Source organism: Mobula birostris, chromosome 7 (genome assembly GCF_030028105.1).
Source record: "Mobula birostris isolate sMobBir1 chromosome 7, sMobBir1.hap1, whole genome shotgun sequence".
Taxonomy (NCBI): domain Eukaryota; kingdom Metazoa; phylum Chordata; class Chondrichthyes; order Myliobatiformes; family Myliobatidae; genus Mobula; species Mobula birostris.
The window spans coordinates 36897607-36921973 of NC_092376.1; the positions used below are offsets into that span (position 1 = coordinate 36897607).

The 24367-nt window shown below is 41.6% G+C and overlaps 1 protein-coding gene across 4 annotated transcripts in view; it reads left to right on the forward strand.

Annotated features, from left to right (window-relative positions):
* The first annotated feature begins 8393 nt into the window (after nt 1-8393).
* The window catches only part of LOC140200702 (probable tRNA methyltransferase 9B), a 48294-nt gene continuing 32320 nt past the window's right edge, over nt 8394-24367 (forward strand). For 2 of the 4 annotated variants that reach the window (XM_072264279.1, XM_072264280.1), the window contains exons 1-2: nt 8414-8472; nt 20937-21070. The gene's annotated coding sequence lies outside the window, so the exon portion shown is untranslated. Of the gene's footprint in view, nt 8473-20936; nt 21071-24367 lie in introns of all 4 variants that reach the window. The other 2 variants (XM_072264278.1, XM_072264281.1) reach the window with 2 other exon arrangements.

The following is a 24367-nucleotide window of genomic DNA, read 5'->3' on the forward strand; positions in this document are numbered from 1 at the left end:
CAGACAAGTCTCTCCCAAATGAATGTATAAATCTGTAGGACTTTCGAATTTACCATTTTAAGAACTGTGTTTGACTTTATTACTTTAAGAACTGTTTTGGCATTTATCGCTCTAAGAACCAGTGCCAAGTGACGATTTGTTGAATGTCCGCATGGCGGTTAACTTCTGGTTAAGGTTTTCGTTTGTGTTTTATTGTTTATCCATGTTTAATAAATGTTTGGTTGTTTTTATATAACCTGACTCGATTGATATTCATTGCTGCCGGTTATGTAACACATTTTAAAAGCACACCCTTCAGTATTCTACATTGCTGCCCTAAGGAAAAAATTCTGACTGCCTTCCCTATCTATGACTCTCATTGTTTTACAAACTTTTATCAGCCTCCAGTGCTCCAGAGAAAATAACCCAAGTTTATCTAATGTCTCCTTACAGTTCATAGCCTTTAATCCAGACAACCACCTGGTAAACCTCTTCTGTAACTTTTCCAAAGCTTCCACCTCCTTCTTGTCATAGGCTGCACAATACTCCACGTGCGGCCGAACCAACATTTCATGTAACTGCAATGTGATTTCCTTATTCTTATATTCAACGTTTCAACCAATGAAGGCAAGCATTCTATTAACCTTTACCACCCACCACTCTATCTGCTTATTTGACTACTTTCTGGAGGCTATGATTGGGACCTCAGCATGGATGTCCAGATACAGAAATTGAATTCTGTTTGTTGACAGTTGCTTGTGTGGGTTTGTTAATTTTTCTTTAAAGAGGAAACAGTATAATATATATCATGTATGATTTTTAAGTGGTTGGCAAGCTGGAAAGTTTAAAAGTTATCTTTGAAAAATGTACGCTTTGAATTCCCAGTGGAGTGTGCTGTTTAACTAACACTGAGGCAGACCTGGTTAGTAAGAATTGAGACCTACATCGATATTTTTGCAGGCCTCTAATGCATGAAAGAACTTCGGACAAGTTATGTCAATCAAGTTTTGAAGTTCATTTAATGCAGACACACAACCCTAGTATCCAATAAAGGCAACAATTGCAACTGTAGTCTTTGCACTTGCCTGAAAATGCAATCGAAACACAAAACTTGCACACCCCCAATAATTTGTGATGAAGGAGCCAAACGGCGGGAGGAGAGAGAGCAGCACGCTGCGCATTTGCAGCCCTCCGGTGAAAAATGATATTGTGTCCGTTAAATAGGGGCCGTGGACAATTCTGATTTGATGGAGACAGATGTGAAAGCACAGAGGAACATCTGGAGAAATTTCTGAAACGCCAGTTCGCTGCTGTTGTTACTGCGTGGTCGGGAATCTTCCGGAGGGAAGGCCTCAAAATCCCCGGCTTTGCCTGCTGTTGGCGACTGAGATTGAGGTCGAATCGTTCGGATAGAGATGGCGCTCAGTACTCGGTGTCGGAGAGCAGAACGGAGGCTCGAAGTTTCGGATGACTCAGTGTCGGACTGTGGTCGGGCAAGGCAGGGAGAGTTTTTCTTCCTTCTCCCGTCTGCGTGAGATGTGGGACATTTGAGAGACTTTGAACTTTTTACTGTGCTCATGGACTTCTTCATCAAGTTATAGTATTGTTGCACTGTTGTAACTCTTATGTTATAATTATGTGGTTTTGTTAGTTTTTTCAATCTTGGTCTGTCCTGTGTTTTGTGATATCACACCGGAGGAAATATTGTATCATTTCTTAATGCATGCATTACTAAATGACAATAAAAGAGGACTGCGTGTCTTCATAATCTAATTAAATTTAATTGATGTTACAGAAAATTCAAGAATACTAATCATACCTGTGGTATGAATGTACCTCTAAGAAACCATGTACTTTTAATAGACAGTGCTATCTTCCAACGCTGTTTGTTGACTATTAGCTCCTTCAATAAAGGAAATCTTGAAGGATTTCTTTTTTGCATCAGCTTCATTTACATAAGGAGTAACTTACAGTAAATGATTAATTTACCAATTACCCTTATCAAACAACAATACAAAAAGAATCCGTGGACATACACTATTAAACACAAGAATTGATAGGAGGTAACAAAGTTGATAGGAGGTAAGAAAAACATATAGCATGCTTTAATAGTTGAGGCATTGAGTTTCAGAGTCAAGAAGTTATATTACTTATTTATAAAACTGGTCTGCAATAAGAATTGGTGATGTTCACAACTAGGACATAAGGACACAAAAAGTAGGAGCAGGAGTAGGTCATCTAGCCGGTCAAGCCTGCTCTGCTATTTAATAAGATCATGGCTGTTGATAATCATTGGTAATCATTTTCCAATGTTCTATAGATTCAGGATCAGTTCCTGCGGATTGGAGGGTAGCTAATGTTATTCCACTTTTTAAGAAAGGAGGGAGAGAGAAAACAGGCAATTATAGACCAGTTAGTCTGACATCAGTGGTGGGGAAGAAGCTGGAATCAATTATAAAAGATGAAATAGCGGAATATTTGGATAGCAGTGGCAGGATAGGTCCTAGTCAGCATGGATTTACGAAGGGGAAATCGTGCTTGACTAATCTTCTGGAATTTTTTGAGAATGTAACTATGAAAATGGACAAGGGAGAGCCAGTGGATGTAGTGTACCTGGACTTTCAGAAAGCCTTTGATAAGGTCCCACATAGGAGATTAGTGGGCAAAATTAGAGCAAATGGTTTTGGGAGTAGGGTACTGACATAGATAGAAAATTGGTTGGCAGACAGGAAACAAAGAGTAGGGATTAACGGGTCCCTTTCAGAATGGCAGGCAGTGACTAGTGGGGTACCACAAGGCTCGGTGCTGGGACCGCAGCTATTTACAATATACATTAATGATTTGGATGAAGGGATTAAAAGTAACATTAGCAAATTTGCAGATGACACAAAGCTGGGCGGCAGTGTGAAATGTGAGGAGGATGTTATGAGAATGCAGGGTGACTTGGTCAGGTTGGGTGAGTGGGAAGATGCATGGCAGATGCAGTTTAACGTGGTTAAGTGTGAGATTATCCACTTTGGTGGCAAGAACAGGAAGGCAGATTACTATCTGAATGGTGTCAAGTTAGGAAAAGGGGGAAGTACAACGAGATCCAGGTGTCCTTGTTCATCAGTCACTGAAAGTAAGCATGCAGGTACAGCAGGCAGTGAAGAAAGCTCATGACATGTTGGCCTTCATAACAAGGAGCGTTGAGTATAGGAGCAAAGAGGTCCTTCTGCAGTTGTACAGGGTCCTGGTGAGACCACACCTGGAGAATTGTGTACAGTTTTGGTCTCCAAATTTGAGGAAGGACATTCTAGCTATTGAGGGAGTGCAGCGTAGGTTCATGAGGCCAATTCCCGGGATGGCGGGACTGTCATATACTTTATACTTTTACTTTATACTTTATTGTCGCCAAGCAATTTATACTATAACGTACAATCATCACAGTGATATTTGATTCTGCGCTTCCTGCTTCCTGGGTTACAAATATTAAATATTAAAAATAGTAAAAATTAGTAAATGTTAAAAATTTAAATTATATATCATAAATAGAAAATAGAAAAATTGAAAGTAAGGTAGTGCAAAAAAATGAGAGGCAGGTCCAGATATTTGGAGGGTATGGCCCAGATCCAGGTCAGGATCCGTTCAGCAGTCTTATCACAATTGGAAAGAAGTTGTTCCCAAATCTGGCCGTATGAGTCTTCAAGCTCCTGAGCCTTCTCCCGGAGGGAAGAGGGACGAAAAGTGTGTTGGTTGGGTGGATCGTGTCCTTGATTATCCTGGCAACACTGCTCCGACATATGTTGAAAGATTGGAGCAACTGGGCTTGTATACACTGGAATTTAGAAGGATGAGAGGGGATCTGATTGAAACATATAAGATTATTAAGGGATTGGACACGCTAGAGGCAGGAAACATGTTCCCGATGTTGGGGGAGTCCAGAACCAGAGGCCACAGTTTAAGAATAAGGGGTAGGCAATTTCGAACAGAGTTGAGGAAAGACTTTTTCACACAGGGTTGTGGTTCTGTGGAATGCTCTGCCTCAGAAGGCAGTGGAGGCCAATTCTCTGGAATCTTTCAAGAAAGAGATAGAGCTCTTAAAGATAGCGAAGTGAAGGGATATGGGGAGAAGGCAGGAAAAGGGTACTGATTGTGGATGATTAGCCATGATCACAGTGAATGGTGGTGCAGTCTCAAAGGGCTGAATGGCCTACTCCTGCACCTATTGTCTATTCTGACCATAGACTCAGCTCTGACGTAGCTGCCTTTTCAACAATAACCTTAATTCCCCTGCAATGCAAAACATTATCTAATTAGTATTGGTTTATTACTGTCATATGTAGCATGAAACAGTGAAAAGCTTATCTTACATGCTGTTTATACAGATCAAATGATTACACAGTGCATTGAGCTAGAATAAAGTAAAACAATAACAGTGCAGAATAAAGAATAGCAGGGAGGCTGGTTCCTGTGATTTTCTGAACTGTGTCCACAAACTCCAACAGTTTATTGTGGTCACGTGCAGAGCAGTTGCCATACCATGCCTTTATGCATCCAGACAGAATACTTTCTATGGTGCACTGATAATAATTGGTAAGAGTCAACAGTGACATGCTTAATTTCTTTCGCCTCCTGAGGAAGTAGATGTGTATCTGAGCTTATTTAGCTGTGACATCAGCATTGTTGGACCAGGATAGGCGATTGGTGATGTTCATAGCCAGGAGCTTGAAGCTCTCAACCTCAACGTTATTGATATAGAAGGAGCGTGTGAGGCACCGTCCCCACCCCCACCTGGGCACAGTGAATTCCAGCTAATTGGCCCATCAGTTAATAGAACCAAACAAACGAAAATCGGCAGATGCTGGAAATCCAAGCAACACACACAAAATGCTGGAGGAACTCAGCAAGCCAGGCAGCATCTATGGAAAAGAGTGCAGTCGACGTTTCGGGCCGAGACCCTTCATTGGGACTGGAGAAAAAAAGATGAGGAGTAGATTTAAAAGGTGGGGGAGGGGAGGGAGAAATAACAGGTGATTGGTGAAACCAGAAGGAGGAAGGATGAAGTAAAAAGCTGGGAAGTTGATTGGTGAAAGAGATACAAGGCTGGAGAATCGGAAATCTAATACGAGGGATAGAAGACCATGGAATAAAGAAAAAGTGGAAGGAGCACCAGAGGGAGGTGATTGTCAGGCAAGCATAAGGTGAGAGAGGGAAACAAGAATAGGGAATGTTGAAAGGGGGAGGGGCAATTACAGAATTTCAATAAATCAATGTTCATGCCATCATGTTGGAGGCTACCGTTGGAATACAAGGTGTTGCCCCTCCAATCTGAGTGTGGCCTCACCGCGACAGTAGAGGGAGGCTATGGATAAACATGTCGGAATGGGTGTGGGAAGTGGAATTAAAATGTGTGCTACTACACTCCGTCCATCAGAAAAAGCAGGATCTCCCGGGAGTCATTACTGGTTCCACGTAAAAGTACATGAGTGCCATATGTATATCATAAGTAACCACCTCGCTAAAGTAAAAAAACTAAATAGAAATGCTCCTCCCAGCTCCTGTGTTTTTCTTTCAATTAACTTCTGGAATTGCAAAACATAACATAGGTGCCTGCACTGATTTTGTTCATTTACAGTCAGTCAATCAAAAGAACACAGCAGAACAATTCTTCTGTCATTGACTATTAGGAACTAATACAGTTTTATAGTACTGTAGAAGTATCGGTAGTGTTCTAATTTGTTCTCTATTTTACTTAAATTCATAACTTGTTATTCAGTTTGTCTTTTTTATATCTTTCAACTATTTCCATGAAACTTTGGTTTTTTGAGGCAGCCGCTTAATTGGGCCAAAATATACAGGTCCCAATGTGTCTCAGTTAACTGGAATCCACTGCATATCTAATAAAGTAGCTTCTATTGCTTCCCTGGGGAGGGTATTCCACAGATTCACTACTCTCCGGGAAAAAGTTTCTCTTCATTTCCATACTAGATCTATTCTCCTGAATCTTGAGGCTAAGTCCCCTAGTTCTAGTTTAATTTAGCAGTGGAAACAACTTTCCTGCCTCTTTCTCATCTATCCCTTTCATAATTGCACATGTTTCTAAAAGATCTCCTCTCATTCTTCTGAATTCTAGGAAGTATAGTCCCAGGGAACTCAATCTCTCCTCATGGGCTTACCCCCTCATCTCCAAATCAACCTGGTGACCCTCCTCTGCACCACCTTCAAAGCCAAGTAAGGAGATCAGAACCACATGCAAGACTGTCTCATCAGTACCCTATACATTTGCAACTTAATCCCCTGCTCCTGAATTCAGTTACTCTACCAATGATGGCAACATTCCATTAGTAAAGTGTGAGGTACTACGTTTTGGTAGGACTAATCAAAATAGGACATACATGGTAAATGGTAGGGCATTGAAGAATGCAGTAGAACAGAGAGATCTAGGAATAATGGTGCATAGTTCCCTGAAGATGGAATCTCATGTGGATAGGGTGGTGAAGAAAGCTTTTGGTATGCTGGCCTTTATAAATCAGAGCATTGAGTATAGGAGTTGGGACGTAATGTTAAAATTGTACAAGGCATTGGTAAGGCAAAATTTGGAGTATTGTGTACAGTTCTGGACACTGAATTATAGGAAAGATGTCAACAAAATAGAGAGAGTACAGAGAAAATTTACTAGAATGTTACCTGGGTTTCAGCACCTAAGTTACAGAGAAAGGCTGAACAAGCTGGGTCTTTATTCTTTGGAGCGTAGAAGGTTGAGGGGGGGCTTGATTGAGGTATTTAAAATTATGAGGGGAATAGAGTTGACATGGATAGGCTTTTTCCATTGAGAGTAGGGGAGATTCAACTAAGAGGACATGAGTTGAGACTTGGGGGCAAAAGTTTAGGGGTAACACGAGGGGGAACTTCTCTACTCAGAGAGTTGTAGCTGTGTGGAATGAGCTTCCATCAGAAGTGGTAGAGGCAGGCTCAATATTGTCATTTAAAGTAACATTGGATAGCTATATGGACAGGAAAGGAATGGAGGGTTATGGGCTGAGTGCAGGTCAGTGGGACTAGGTGAGAGTAAGCATTCGGCCGAGAAGGGCCAAGACGGCCTGTTTCTGTGCTGTAATTGTTATATGGTTATATGCCTTCTAGATAACCTGTTGCACCTGCAAACCAAACTTTGTGACTCCTGCATAAGTACTCCCAAGTCTCTCTGCACAACAACATGCTGCAATCTTTCACTATTTAAATAATAATCTGATATTCTACCTATCCTTCCAAAGTGGAAGGCCTCACATTTACTAGCGTTGTAGTCCATCTGCCAGACCCCAGCCCACTCACTTTTCTATATTTCTCTGCAGGCTCTCTGCATCCTCTGCTGCCCCATTTTAGGAAGGACATGGAGGCTTTGGAGGGTGTGCTGAAGTAGGTTACCAGGATGCTGCTTGGATTCGAGGGCATGTGCTGTAAGGAGAGGTTGGACAAGTGAGGATTGCTTTCTCTAGAGCGACAGAAGACCTGATAGTTTATAAAATCATGAGGGGCATACAGAAAGTAGACAGCCAGTATCTATTTTTTCCACATGGTTGAAATATCTAATACTAGTACTAGAAGGTATGTATTTAAGTTGAGGGGGGAGCAAATTCAAAGGAGATGTGTAGGGCAAGTTTGTTTTTACAGAGTGATAGGTGCCTGGAATATGCTACTGGGGTGGTAGTTGAAGCAAATACAATAAAGGTGTTTAAGAGGCTCTTGGATAGGCACATGAATTGAATATGGAGAGAGAGAGAGGGATATGGACCATGTGCAGAGGGGTTAGTTTAATTAGGTGTTATTTGTTTAATTAGTTTGGCACAACTAACACATGAGATAACATTTTGATATGAAATGAATCATCGCTTAAATTTGTAAACAAAACATAAGCATTTAAAAAATTAAGGACAAAAGAAATATCTGCACACTTTCACTAATTATATTCCAAAATGGGGATTTTCTTTGCCTCGTGTAATATTTTTTAACCTTTGAAATCCGTGTAGGCGACTTTTAGTTATGAACCAGAAAATTAGTAACTAGAGTAAGGACTAAAGTTAGTATTGACATTACCTCATTCATCCACCAATTCTACTTCCTCTTTAAGGCTAGCTGTCCGTGCTTTTGTTAACCAGCCACTAATATATTAGGCAAATTATTTTCTTTTTGTATATAAACACTACTGAAGCTAACGGCGTTGTAAGTTATTCTGACTGAGTGCTCTGACGATACAACGAGGATTCACAGTGAACATTATGAAATACTTGCATTTTAGAAGGGAAAGGGTGAGTTTGAAAACAAGTTGGTTGCAGGGCAGCTGGAGTCAGGTGACCGGGCGGTCCAATGAGCGTCGCTGGTGAGGCGGGGGTGGGCGGTGCTGTCTGATGATTGACGTGCCTCAGCTTGCGGCAGCGTCTCCAAGTGCGGTATCTCGACGCTTTTGAGTTCCGGTCGACCTTGCCCAGCTGCTCGTAGCTACCTCTTCGCCAGGTATGTGGATTTTTATACTTCTAAACTTCGGTCACGCCCCGAGCACTCGGGGAAACTGAGGTGTCGGTGTTCAAACTTGAGTAGAGAAAGCAAATTGGAAACACTGTTCCATTATATAACCTGTTAGGTTAACTTGTTGCTGTTCAGAGCCCCAGTGCAGGAAGAGGAGGACAGGTTCGGGGACTGAGTCTGGCTTCGAATGAAAGGCAACTTGCTGAGCTCATGATGAAAATTACAAAAGACTTTATCTTATTCTTTGTTCTACACTATGACAAAAGCCATTGAACTTTCTGTTTGATGCTTTTATTTTACTTTGTTCATTGTTACGACGTATCTGAGGCTGTGGGTTTCATATATTAAACACTTGGCTAAATTATGTTCCTACGTTCGTGTTTCATTAATGATAAGTGATAGTTTCCATGCACACAAAGGAATGTATTTTTACCTGTAGAAAGACATCTGTACATTTTTTTCTTTAACCATCTGGTCATCCTGAAGCTTATTGTGGAGAAGTGAGTACAGGAGCAAAACTTATATTTGCAACATCTACAAGAAAAGCTTCTCTACCAAACCTGGGTCCTACTTGCCCCACGCTGCCCTTGGGGAATGGTTCACAGCAAGATCTTGTAAAACATAGACAACTGGTGAGCCACCTCATGGCAAAAGCAGACCAGTGAAGGAATTGGTGAATTTCTTCAGTGCACCACCACCGCTTTAGATCAAAGGGGAAAAGGTATTTGGAGATCAAGATTCAGATCCTGAAGCAAACTGGTATCTATGGGCAATTGTGATCCCCCTGCCCCTCTGAAACCAAGAGTAACTGCAGCATGTATATCAAGGTACTGGAAACATATCAGAGACACCCAGGAAATTCATTGCCGGTTAAACAAACTAAAATTTGTTCTTTCAAAGACCAGCATCCCCAGTACTGCACTGGGATCATTACATTAGCAAGGCCACATGGTTTATATGCCCTGTGCCAGGCCCCTCAAACAACCTGTCCTGACTCTCTTGAGAGAGATTCACAAGCAGTTTAAAAAAAATCATTGATGCACATAAAACCTCCTTGAAGAAATGAAGTATCCCTACTGACTACTGAGAACTCCTGGTCCATGACCACTCAGAGTGAAGAAGGAACATTCATGCCGGGTTGAGTGTTGAGCTCGCAACTCAGCCCCGTAAAACAAAACTGCGCTGTGAGAAGGACATGGGGGGGCCACCCACAGAATCTTTCTTTGAAGACAACCACTTGGGGAAAAAAAAGTGGTCGCCGAGGCTCTGGCAGAGTATGGCACACACAATAAATAATATATTCAATCCTATAATACACAGGTACAAGTAACTGTTGAGTATTGCCATATGCCCTTCCAGCTTTTCACATAATTGGACCTTTACTGCAGGATATTTTAATGGCAACTATCTACAATACCAATGAGTGGACTTTATATGGTACAGCATAGGACAAGTCTTCAGTCCATAATATCTGTGCCGAATATCTACTGGGAGAAAATTGCATCTTATACTTGACCATTTCTGACCTTCCTGTAACAGGGGTAAATATTCCTTCACCCCCTATTTCCAAAACAAGTTTAACATGCATTGGGCCTGCTTCCATCTATGACGAGCATAAACATCTTCCTTTTGAAACTCTCCTCATGGTAAGGATAGTGAGGTCTTCAGAAGCAACAGGTGATTGGGTGTTAGCATTTCCAAATTATTGGAATCGGTGGTACTTGACTAATTGGATGACCATTAATAATAGGCTCTACTTCACAGAGAATTGCATGGAAACCCTGTTTGTCAAGCTATTGCACCTTCAAAGTTTCAAAGATTTCAAAGGTACATTTAATGTCAGAGAAATGTATACAATATACATCCTGAAATGCTTTTTCTTCACAGCCATCCATGAAAACAGAGGAGTACCCCCAAAGAATGGATGACAGTTAAATGTTAGAACCCCAAAGTCCCCTCCAGCTCCACTCCCTCCCGCACGTAAGCAGCAGCAAGCAACGGTTTCTCCCCCACTGGCAAAAAAAAGCATCGGCACTGCCACCGAGCACTCAAGCGTGAGCAAAGCAATAGCAAAGACACAGACTTGCAGTACTCCAAATACTACTTGTTTACCTGGTATTTGACATACCACAGGCACTCTCTCTCCCTAATAAGGGAGAAAGAGATGTCTCCATTTCACAGCGAGAGGAGAGACATAAACAATCTGCTGATTTATGATGTTAAAAGTCTGTTGTGTTGCTTTTTCTGAACTCTGTGCCCAAAGATTTTGGGTCTCCGGGCACACAGCCTTAGATCTTCGACCTTCCATCTCCCATGATACACCAATCTGCCTGGACACTGACCTTTGATCTATCTGTCTCCAGAGCCATGAGATCTCGGCCCTCCGAAGGCGAGCTGAGCTCTTAGGCTGAGCCCTTGGCATGCTGAATAACGGCCAGTCGTGAAACCCCAAGAGTGGGTCCCATTCCCACAAAGAACCGTAGTCAGTGTGTAACTCCAGGTCAGGGTCATCAAAAGAACCCTGAAAAGGAAAAATAGAGATATTAAAGATGGAAATAGGGGTGTTTCCAAAGATGCAAGCAAAGGAGTCGCCGTAAGGTGCCGCTAATCCTCCTAAGCTCCATGGTGGAACTGAGAACCTTCCTTACCAATCTGATTAATCTCTCCCATGTTCTTCCACGATGAGGCAGCCGAGGGAGATGGTGCTAAAAATCCATTTAATTTCTTTCTGAAGAAGTACATCATTGATCTGTAAATGGCTTCTCTCAACTTGCGTTCAGTTCCAACAAAGTTTGTTTCATTATCAGATTGCAGTTCATGAACTTGTCCTTGCCTTGTTATAAAGCATTGAAGTGCATTAATAAAGGAATCTGTGTCTGAAGAAGATGGCACTTCAATAAGAATAGCTCACATAGCTAGACAGGTAAACATAACCCCATACCTCTTCACTGTACTCCTTATGCCTTTCACCTCAAATGGTCAAAAATGAAGTACTCCTGCAGGGGTGAATGGAGGTTCATCTGGAGAGACCCTGTCTGGAGGTAGGTCCACCATGCACTGACATCCTGGAACTGCATGTAACCATCAACTGATGACACAGTTAGTGAGGTGAGAGAGATATCCTTCGATTATCAAGGCAGCATTTGACCAAGTATGGCATCAAGGTGCCCTAGCTAAAATGGAGTCAATGGGAACTGGGGGGGGAACCCTTCGCTGGTTGGAATCATAGCTAATACAAAAGAAGATGGTTGTGGTGGCTGGAGGTCAATCATCTCATCCTCAGGGAACTGTCCTAGAACCAACCATCATCAGCAGCATAATGGAATACTTGCCACTCACCTGGATGAACGCAGCTCCATCAACACCCAAGAAGCTTGACACCATCCAGTACAAGGCAGCCCACATGATTGGTACCCTTCCAAAAACATCCAATCCCTCCACCATCGACGAATAGTTGCAGCAGTGCGTACTATTTACAAGATGCACTGCAACAATACACCAAAGTTCCTAAGGTAGCACCTTCCAGACCCATGACCTCTACCATCTAGAAGGATAAAAACAGCAGATACCTGGGAACACTACTAATTGGAAATCCCCTTCCAAGTCACTCACCATCCTGATTCGGAAACATATCGCAGTTCCTTCATTATCACTGGGTCAAAATCATGGAATTCCCTCCCTAACAGCACTGTGGGTGTACCTACACCTCAGGGACTACATCAGTTCAAGAAGGCAGCTCATCACCACCTTCTCAAGGGCAATTTAGAATGGGCAATAAACACTGGCTTAGCTGGTGATGCCCACATCCTGTAAATGAATAAATAAAAAAAGGGGATTCCTGTTGTTGCCATATAACACTGGGAATCCAATATTTTTGGTGCAACTTAGATAACATGTGGTTACGACCACCATGTTCCATTTCTTGATGTACATGCCTCAGAAAGAGATCTGAGATATGAAGATCCTTCGCCAGTATAACAGGATTGGCTCTTCAGGCATGGTTGCTGACTCTCAAAACACCATCTTCAGGTACCAGATTAAGCTTGAAAATCTGACTGTTTCTTTTCATACTTTCGCCCTTTTGTAAACGCAAGAATTCATTGGGAAATCTTTCTTTGACAGAACCCAACAATCTCCAATTCAGCCTTTCTGAGCTGTTCTACTGAGAGACAATCTTGGCCAATTTGACCTTTGGCCTCCTCCATCTCTCTCTCCAAAGAATACCCTTGTTGAGCTTCATTCAAGTCAGACTGAGAGTAAACAGTATTCAACTGCATCCCTTTCTGATTAAGAAATGAGAGCAAGTTCTTAAACCTAAGAATCTAGGCCAATGTCTTCCTCAAACAGGTTCAAGATGGGAAGTGATGGATAATCCATGATACTGCATCTAACTCCCCTTCAATCTGCATGACATTCATTGTAACAATCTCTTTGTCTTCTGGATCATCTAGCGGAAGTTCTTCAGAACATTCTGGATTCACAGGCCATTAACTTTCAGGCTGAAGAAGATCGGAGTCCTGACACCCAAGTCTTATTCTTCAGAAAAGCCTTCAATCCTCTGGAGGCCATATCTGCAGGGTTGATTGAAGTATTAACATACCTTCATTGAGATACCCATGAGACCTTAATAATGTTTGAAACTCTGTTAGCAACAAAGATTCAAAACCTGGAAACTTCATTCTTATTATCTTCAGCATAGTGAGTCCTGAGGCTGCATATTTGATTCCTCCTTCCATAATGTGTCCCTGTGACTTGCCATTGTAATGGCTTGCAATGAGCTCCATACAAGGGATGGAAACTGACTTCAACCGAGCTACCCAAGAATTTCCCATATTAAAAGTACTGTGCATCTGAGAACATGTGTCATGCAACAACAAGTAAGTAACTACTCCGTAGCCAGCTTCACTTGTGCCTGTAAAATGGTGTAACTTCACCAAAATCCAAAGGATCCAAAACGTCTAATTATCTTGAAGTCTTCTATTTGGCAAAGTTCTTCAGCTAACTTGTCCACTCGAGAGCAATTGACATTGGTATAGCGTCATTGCAACCAAACCCGCTCTTGCACAGCTATTGTAGGATCTTCTTAGCAGATAACAAGATTTCTAAAGGGTCATAGATAGAACTAAACACAGAGAGGACGCCTCCCCCGGCCCTTCCTGGTGAACGGTCTATCTTGGATTGTGATCTTAAACTTGAAATTATCAGACTGGATACACCATTGCATACAGTACTCTTTCCACTGAAGGAATATCTTGATCCAAATGCAAATTCTTCATGCCTTTCAATCTTTGCTCTTCTGGTATAACAGATAGTACGCTATGTCTGTTGCTTATCCACTTTGTGAGTCGAAAACAGCCTTCAGCACAAATGGATGCAAGGTCATGATGGAGAAGACACCGTCTTTTCCTTAAAGGATGCTAATACCAGACAGAAATCAACATCGAATCAATGCAAAAGCTTTTCCACTGTCTTGTGGCTGAACTGTTCCTCGTTTTCTTCTGAGCACTTCCTAAGACTGAAATTGGCTCAACTGGGTTATGAAGTTGCTTCATAGAGATAATCCACCATATCTTGGTGAGGTTATCATCAGGCCACCAGAGAAATGTGAGTAGGTCTGCATCTTCCACTGGCACCTTAACTGATGAAACATTGATTCAATATCTACCATGTTCACCGCTGGTTTTTTTCTGAATCTGGTTATGACTCCAGTCAAAGAACTAGTAAGATTAGGTCCCTTTAACAACTGAGCATTAAGTGATATTCCCTGAAAAGTCCTTCCACAGTCAAACGCAGCATGAAGTTTCCCTTTCTTGGGGTGATAAATACTGTGATGTGGAATATACCAGACTTTCCTATCACTATATTCCAGATCCTTTGCTGGCATTCTTTCTTCCTTTTGAGATGACATCCTTCATGAAAGCTGTGTAGTTAGCCTGAAATGACAAATCCTCCTTGAACCTTTTCCTTGGATTCAGAGCAAACTGCCCAGCAGTCATTCTGTTATTAGGCATGTTAACATCCTTCTTTCTCAGAAGTAAATTAATCTGATAGTGACTATTCACCAGTTTTGCAAGGCTTTTCACCAGCTCCATGAACTTGTGAACTTTTGACTGCATTTAGGGAAATCCGTCTTGATTTGTTGCTGCCAAATCTCATCCAAGTTCAAAACTGAAATCCTGTTAACTGTCATCTCTGACCGAGCATAGTCTCTTCCACCACAATGGTCTACTTTCAGTAGTCCATTAGCAGTCCAACGCAACATTGTTCTGATTGGCATAGGGTCCATCATTAACGCTCGAATCACTTGCAACAAATTCAATGCCTTAAGAGTATTTGCCCCTATCAGCAGCTGAATTTCTGACTCAAATTCTTGTAAATGAATATGCTTCAGGTAAGACCATTCCTGGAGATCCCTCTAATGAAGAATATTTCCTTTGTGGACAGGCATACTTTCCTACATATAGATGTTAGGCAGTTCACAATAGTTTTCACTATCTAGGCCAGCCACTTCCAATCCTGAAACAACGTAACTACTCACAGTCTTCTGTTGACCCATGGTGCGTAAGAGAATATGTGTTCTTTTTCCTGTTAGGTTGAGCTTTTTCATGAGGCTCACTGACCAGAACGCTGCTGTACATACTTGATTTGGGAAAGCATTAGTAACCACTGACTTGTTTCCCTTCTTGAACTTCACCTGAACTGGAATTACAGGACGTTTACAATCACGATCACCAGCATTAGATACCAGGATGTTACTCACTTCTGTGTTTGATTCTTTCGTGGCTTGTGTTACGATTCTGTACCATTTTCATCAGAGTGAATATGAAGAATGCTGGGATGCTTTCCACTGCATACCTTGTATGAAAGACGCTGTCTGCAATCCTTGCTAACGTGTCCCATACACAAACAACCAAAGAAGACACCTTTTTGTTTTAGGAAGGCAATCTTCTCGTTATGAACATTTTTTCTCCAGCAGAGAGGATGAATCCAAAGTATGTTCACCCTGGCAGAACAGACAAACTGTTTCATTAGTTCCGGGCTCAGTTTAGCTTTACTTTTCTCAGTAGCCACAGTAGTGGCAAAACTGCTTCCTTTAGCATTGGAACGAATTTGTGACTTAGTTTTGTTCACACCTTTGCTCACTGCAGATGGTGTAGTATTCCATATATTTCCATACATTGGGTATGCAGAAATCTTCACTTGTTTTTCAATAAACTTGAGAAGGATGGTGAAAGCAGCCTCACTGTTGAAATTATCTAGTGGCTCACAGGCTAAACAGCCCCATATAAGACAACTTCTTTACAACAATTGATGCATTAATACGCATATCCAGGTCTCAAATACACCAAACATCTCCCATTATATTACAACAAACTCTAAGAAAAAGACCGTAGTCTTGAAGAGCCCTTTCATCTTCAGATTTGATAGGCAGCCAAGAAAGAGCCTTTTGCATGTAGCTAATGAAATATGCTGCTCATTATCAAAATGTTCCTGTAGTAAAGCTTTGGCCTTTAGGTATCCTTCCTCTGGGTTGGCTTGCTGACAACTATTGATAAGCTTTCTAGGGCACCTCCAGTGAACTGCTTGAGGAAATACAGATGTTTGCCATAATTGCCAGTCCTGCCTTCAACACTATTCTTGAAAGCACTCATAAATTCATGATAATGCAATGGATTGCCATCGAAGATTTGGATCTCTTTTAGGCAGCGATACAATGTATTTTTGCATGACTAGGCTGGCTATTTCCTTTTTCCTTTCACGTCTTTATGGCCTCCAGTGCACTATTTAGACTTATCATCTGAAACATGAGTTTCACCATATTGTAAGTTAATATCCTCAAAAGCACCTGGTGCTATTGGTTATGGCATGGGTTCAGAGTGCCTCCTTGTTGCAGGCTGAGATAGAACATCCTGACTACCCCTTGGCTTCTAAACGCATGGCTCATAGACATTTGAGGAACAATTGATAATGAGTATGTTGGATTTTTTTTTTTATGTGCCATATCAATTTAGGAACTCACACCATAAAAATGTCCTGCTGGAGCACCTTTAGCACCTACAGCTCTTGAAGCCTTTAGCGCTTTCACTTTGCTGGTCTTGGCTGCAATTTCTTCCCTCAAATTAAGCTGCTTTTTTTTTCTCCCTATCTGCTTCTTCCCCTCTCTGAAGTTGCTCTTCATTTCTCTGAAGCTTTTCTTTCAATGCATACTTATCCCTCAATATTTGTTGCCTTGAGCATAACTCAGCCGAATTAGCCTCCGTTCTAATGCATGCCTGGGAGATGTCACGTAGGACGCTCTGCTAACAATAGAACCTGCTGCACGCATGTTAGACGCAGTCTTAAAGGGTGTACATCATTCTGAAAATCAGCAGCCTTATATGTAGTTAAAGCATGCCCCGTGGTTTTATAACAATTTTCATATCCTCCAGCAATTTGACCAGGGTTTCTCAATCTAGGGTTCCGCGAGAGATCGGGATTAATATATTAAAAAAAAGATTTTTGGACACACGATGCTAGTGTCTGCAGTGTTGGGCAGTGACCGAGCAGATCAGTTTGCAGTCTTGTTAGAGGTCTCTCTGACCAGTGTAGCAGTGCGCTATAGGACCATAATTATTCGGTTGAGTCCATTCTCAGTTTTTGACCCAGATAGGAAGGCCGTTGATAATTGGTGATTGCTGTATTGCATGGAGGGGAGGGTGGTAGTCTGATGAGTGTGAAGTGTGTTTTCTGAGGATTGAATGGATTTGCCCATTTTTATTAACCCCTGTCTGTGTGTTATAGACATGTCTGACAGTCGGATGTGGCAATTTTTGACTTATCATCTTCTGAGTCATTTCACTGCACTAGTTCAACAATAGACTCCCAAAAAAAAAGTTTATTTATCAATGAACTTTACATGGACTGGTGACCCAAGTTGTTCTATTCCATTGTGCCTGGTCTGTAGCAAACAACTCAAAAATGCAGCAATAGCTCCAGCAAAATTGAAAAGACGCTTAACTGCAAATCACAGCCAAAGGACGCATAAAAGTGCTGATTATTGGAATCTCAAAACAGAGGAAAGCTGTTGCTAATATAGTCACAGACAGTAAAAAGGTCCAGGAAGCAAGTTATTTAGTAGTGGAACTTATTAACCAGAAAAGATAGTCATAGAGTTGTTGAGAACCTAATAATGCCAGCATGTAAAAATATAGTGGGTAAAATACTAGGACGAGATTCAGTATGAGAAGTTGAAAAGGTTTCACTTTTGATGACGATGGCTGGTTCTTCACTTGCAAAGAACGGAGGGGAAGTCGAGTCCTCGGGCAATGGCACGATTGTTGGTGACTGTAGAGTCCAATTCCAATTCTGGATCTGCAGACTCTGGAGCAGTGGGGACATGGGAACAGCTGGGATGTGAGCGCTTGGGTAGTAGGACCCTTCCTGCGTCTTCTTTTCTCTCCAGTAGTTGTTCTTCTGGATTCTTCAAAATTCTTGGCTGCATGTGGATCAGTGTTCTTCAGCAGTCTGTCACAAGCCAGCTGCTGGCATTCTTGACCTCGATATTTGCTTAAGCTGGTCTTTGTACCTCTTGTGTGGGGTACCATGATCTCTCTTGCCTTGAGAGTTCTCCATAGAGTACTGCTTTCGGTAACCTGGAGCTGTCCATGCGAGACACGTGGCCTGGTGTCAGCAGCACAGTGTCTTCAAAGCTTGGAAGTTGAGCTTTCTCTAGGACTTCATTGTTGGAGACACGATCCTGCCAGCTGATACCCATGATGGTGCGGAGACAGCACTGATGGAAGCACTTGACCAATCAGATTTGCTTGCAGTATAAGACCTAGACTTCGGAGCCGTACAGCAGTGGCATGATGACGGCAGCCCTGTACACCTGGATTGTTGTGGACAGATGCAGCTGCTGGTTCTTCCACACATGTTTCTGGAGATGCCTGAGGCACTGGCGAGTCAATTGTTAACGTCCCTTACTACCACAGTGTCATTAGGGATGAAGATGCCTGGACAGGTGAACTGCTCAACTGTGGTGAGAGGGTGGTCACTAGTGGTGATCCAAGGTGGGTAATAAATGCCACGACGGGGGCTTCTGATGGAGGCTCTTTGTTTTCTTCAGACTGACTGTTAACCCGAAAGCCCTTTCAGCCTTGGAAAACTGTGACCGCAGCCTGCAGTGCGTCCTGTGTGCATGAGAGGAGCACAGTTTTTTAGCGTGTCGCACCAGACAGTCAGCCATTCTTGTCTGGCGAGTGGTGTCAGGATTAGTCTCCTTTTGGATTAACCAGGTCACAATATGAACGTTCCTGACTCGACCCTTGTTTGTTTACGAGGCAGAGTGGCTAGCTCGACACTCAACCCAGCACGGATGGAAAGCATGCTCGGGGGGGGGGGGGGGGGGGTGGCCCAACTTGGATTCGAACTCGGGAGCCTTCCCTCTGGAGTCCGGCACTGATGCCATTGTGCCACCAGCCGGCCAGGAGCACAGTCATCTGCATTTAGTAACTCGAAAATGGGCTCTTGCATTGTTTTTGTTCGGGTGAGAAGGCTGCCACTCTCAAATAGTATGATAATTCGACATATTGATGACATGTCACAGGATGCTGAAGAGGTTTTGTGAAATAAGCTGAAAAACAACTGCTTCTCTATTCAGGTTAATGAGTCAACAGATTTCACCAATAAATGTCATAAGTGATAGAAATTCAAGAAATTTTTTGTTGCAAAGAGCTGCCTGAAACAAGCAAAGGGCAAGATAATATTTAGTGTTTTATCTTCATGTCTGGAAACAAAAGGTCTGTCTTTGAGGAACTGTGTTGGCATCCCTTTTGATGGTGCCCCATTAATGGTTGGCTCCATGAGAGGTTTTGTGTTATCTTCAGGTGCTGATGTTAAAAACTCAAGGAGATGAAATGAAAGTAGTCCTGGATGATACTACAAAAATGATTAACTTTATTAAACAAAGACCAGTTCACTCAAGAATGTTTTTAAAAAAACTGTGTGAAAACCTGGACAAAGAGCTCACCAGTCTTCTGCTACATACAGAAATCCAGTGCCTTAACAGAGGAGGAGTTGTCAACAGGGTGTTTAAGCTGAAAATTGAATTGCAGGAATACTTTCAAGACAATAGTAGGTCAAATTTTGCTGAGTGCTTTGAAGACGAAGAATGGCTGCAGAAACTCACCTACTTAGCAGACACGTTGCATCATGTGAACCAGTTGACGTTTCTACAAGGCCCTGGAGAAAATGTTTTGATTTCAAGTGACAAAATTCTTAGATTTAAAAGGAAACAGAATCTTTGGAAAAAAAATTATGTTGCAAAAGAAAATCTTGGAATGTTTCCACTGCTGCTTGGGCTTGAGAGTGAGGAAGAATCAGAAAGTCTTTCTTGAGTCGTAGTGAAAACCACTTGGAAGAACTGTAGAACAAAACAGAACAGTATTTTTCCTCCTTTTCAGCAATGTATGACTGGGTGATTAAACCCTTTTTCTGAACCTTCTGCTCACCTGGAGAATGTCTCTTTTAGAAAAAAGGAAGAACTTTGTGAGGTACAGTCTGATCATGCACTTAAGATGATATTTACTGACCTGTCCATGGACAAGTTCTGGATTTCTGTGAAAGGATAGTATCCTGCCATTCATAAGAAAATAAAGAATATTTTGCTGCGGTTTTCAACTTGCATGCTTGAGCGAGCTTTTTCTTGTTTAACAAGCATAAAGGCAAGAATAGAAATTGTCTCACTTCAGTTGAAGGTGAAATTCATGTGTGCTTATCTCATTTTTGACTCAGAATTGACAGCACAGGTTTCATATGCTAGGCTGACATTTGAGCCTTAGTAAGAAAATGTTTTTTCAAAGCCTTGTATAAAATTGTGTCTTGGGCTATATTTTTATTCATTTTGCTTTGGTTTATGGTTTTTAGTAATTTTACTGTTTGACATTGTCAATAAATTTTCATGTTTAAATAGCATGAATTAAAATCAATTTACAACCTTTATTTAAATTAAATCTACTGAGCCTACCTTTTATATCAAAAAAAATTAAATCCCATTTTGACTTGAGCCAATTCCTGGACAGAAATTTATTATGTTTTCTTCATGAATTTTTAAAAATTTTTGAAAGGGAAAGAAAGATTAATTTAAAGGAAGAAGCTAAGCTTAACTATCTTTGAGAAAGATTGGCTAAAAATTCATTCTCTACTCAAAAGAGCATTGGCGATTATTTTCTGATTATTGTATCTACAACTTAATGATCACACTAACATACTATGATCTGTAGATATAATTTTTTATGGAGGGGTTCCCTGACATTTGAAAATTATTTCAAGGGTTCCTTCAAGGCAAAAAAGATGAGAAAAGCTGAATTTGACCTTCAACATTGCATGTTTGTTTCAACCATTGCTCTGCTGGGACTGTATTAATAAGTATCTGAATACTCACAAAGATTTTTGTTTGTTTATCTTGCTCAAAGGTGGGCTTTAAAGATAACAGCAAGTTATGTTCCCTGGCAGCATCTTCACAAAGATTTTACTAAATCGTCCAAATGAGACTGCACTTGCGAAACATCTTGTTGCTCCTCTGGTACCAGGAAACTTCTAATTAATGGTATTACATCATTAATCTTCTTAACAGTTTTATTATAGTCCTTCTGAACACTGCCAATTCTAGTCACCAAAGCTTTCCCAGTACGTTTAATTTCTCTTTTAGTCCTGACTTCAATGTCACCACTTCCAGCTTGATTCATGTTGTTTTCTAAGGGCACGAACCACACTATAGAGCTCACAGGCAGCAATGATCGTTCCAAACTGTGTTCCAGCCCCAAACGCAGTATGAATCAACTAAAGGTCGTTACTTGCCACAAGCTGCTCTTGGCTGCAGTGCTTCTAATTTTGTAGACACATCTGAATGCTGATGTTTGTCTGGTTTAACTATCAAAATCTTTTGTTGACAGAATGTAACAGCCAATTCTAACAAACCAATTGCTGCTGCTGGCGACCTAACGTAGGTTGTTATCCCTGAATGACGTGCTCTTCAATCAATCTAGTAATGATCCACAAAGTCAGAGAAATGTATTCGATCCTTTATTAGCAAATTGCAAAGCAGACAACTTTGAAGCAATGCAATTTATAAAACTAAGACTAGTGATACTAAACATACTTAAGTGGGCCTAATCGAAGTTAAGTAGAGTTAAGTGATTTCAAATATAATTAAATGAAATTAAGTGTAATTAAGCAGTCGACAAAACATATGACATCTGTCAGTCCCCACACTAAATTAAACTGCTGAGAACAAAGCCGGAATAGGTAACTAAACTGTATGCTTTTACCACATCCTCATTCACATGCTAACTACCATAATAAACATGCAACACAGAATACAATGCAGGTAGAGAACAGATGCATGACTCCTACATTATTCATGCTAGTGTTAGTTTTTAATAGTCAATAATACTGATTTGCTTTCTTGAAAGTGAATATTGGCTTTGGTCTTGTAAATGGTGATCAGATGCTCAATTGTGAAACCCTCCACTTGCCAGCTCTCAGTTCTACACTTAATTGAAAATGCTAATGCAAAACTTTTTGTAACTGTGCTTGTTTTTTGATTGTAAATTATTCCCAAAACCCACTTGGTAACACACATCAAAGTTGCTGGTGAACGCAGCAGGCCAGGCAGCATCTCTAGGAAGAGGTGCAGTTGACGTTTCGGGCCAAGACCCTTCGTCAGGACTAACTGAAGGAAGAGCTAGTAAGAGAATACACCACTTTTTGGTGTTGCTTTGATATATGCCTGTTGCGGCTTTTCATTATTCCTGGTTTTGCCCATGGAAACCTGTAATTTGAAGCTATTTTTGATTTTGTTTCTCTGCGTTGTGTTTGGTAAAATTGACTATCCTATCCTATCCTTGCTTGTTTAAATTTACAACCCTGATCATTTCTATAATTGACCTCATTGTTAGGTGTGGATCCTCCTCCCCAATATTCTATTTGCCCTAAGAAGCCAGCTATTCACAACTTTCCTGGACTCTGAGTGTCCTTGTAGCCAAATGGCACAGTTAATAAGACCTTTGCTTTGTAATGTTGTCTCAGTACCATTGCAGGCTGCCCCTGGGTAATGAGCATGTTCTGTTTTTATATCCATAAGTCAATTTTATAAATGCATACAATAATTTTATAATATATAATTTTAAATTTAACAGCACTCTGGGAACTCATTTACATAATTTGAACTTTTTTTTTTACCCAGGCATGGCCTGTACTTGGAATCCAGGAATAAAAATCCTTAAGGCTCCCCCCCACCCCCCCAAACCATCCACCCATCTCCTTTGAAACTTTGGATAAACTATCTGCTTTAACATAACATTTTCAGTTCAAGTGAGAAGGGCCTTCCCAAATTCCATGGGAGGCCATTTAGGGGATCTTGCTCTGTACCAGCTCCTTCAGTGCTTCCAAATGGATGTAAAAGATGCCTTTCTGATGAAGATGAGGAGTGAGAAATTCCCTGGTGTTCCAGCAGTCTTTATCATAGGTGAAGCAAATTTGAGGAATGAGCCATGCTGGTGTGTTGCAAATTCAATGCAGATAGAGTTTGAAATGAGTGATTCGGAGAGGAGGAGTCAAGGCAGAGGAGTTTCCATGCCCGTCCAACTATCTCAGGTGCGAGGTTGGAATGCTCTAAGCGCCAAGCTGATTTGGAGAGGTTGAGAACGGCTTCAGGCTGGGCGGTGAAGTCTAGACCCAAAGCGAATCACTGGGCGACATGGTCTGGGCCTGGGGTGCTTCGCTGTGGCAGAACCTTGGTCCTAATGCGAGGTTCGATCCGCTGTTTGGGCAATTTAAATGCTGGCCCAGATAGACTAGAAAGGCAGGATGTCAGGACAGGAGACAAGAGTCGGGCTGATTTCGCTCACTGTCCTGTGATGGGACGGTGAGGCTGTGAGATTGCCCCGCTGCTGTGCTTCATGTCCGCGAGCTTCGCGGAGATTTGCCCCTCTAATATGATGAACTGACATTGGGGCGTTGGGCCTACACCTGGCTACTTCAGGGATTCGAATCTATGGATGCAATTTGGTTCGGAATGCTGTGCTCACTTTTATTGTTTGCATGATTTGTGTTTTTTTTCCCCTCTCTCTCTCTCTCTCTCAGTCCATTGGGTGTTGGTCTTTTCTTTAATTGGGTTCTTTCGAGTTTCTTGCTTTGTGGCTGCCTGTAAACAGACAAATCTCAAGGTTGTATAATTTATATGTACTTTAATAATCAATGTACTTTGAATCTTTGAATCATCAGTGACCCTTGTATTATTTCAGTGTTGCTTGTGCCTGAAGTACCAATGCTCGACTCATCCAAACCAAGTCACACTTTCTAGAATCACTAAGCTTGACATATGAATTCTTCTCTTATTCCCATTAATAACTATTTGATATGTAGGTAGAACAGAAACATAGGAAATAGGTGCAGGAGTAGGCCCTTCCGCCCTTCGAGCCTGCACCGCCATTCAGTATGATCATGGCTGATCATCCAACTCAGAACCCTGTACCTGCCTTCTCTCCATAACCCCTGATCCCTTTTGCCATCAGGGCCATATCTAACTCTCTCTTAAATATTGCCAATGAACTGGCCTCAACTGTTTCCTGTAGCAGAGAATTCCACAGATTCACCACTCTCTGTGTGAAGAAGTTTTTCCTCATCTTGGTCCTAAAAGGCTTCCCCTTTATCCTCAAACTGTGACCCCTCATTCTGGACTTCCCCAACATCGGGAACAATCTTCCTGCATCTAGCCTGTCCGATCCCTTTAGAATTTTATACGTTTCAATCAGATCCCCCCTCAACCTTCTAAATTCCAGAGAGTACAAGCCTAGTCGATCCAGTCTTTCATCATATGAAAGTCCTGCCATCCCAGGAACCA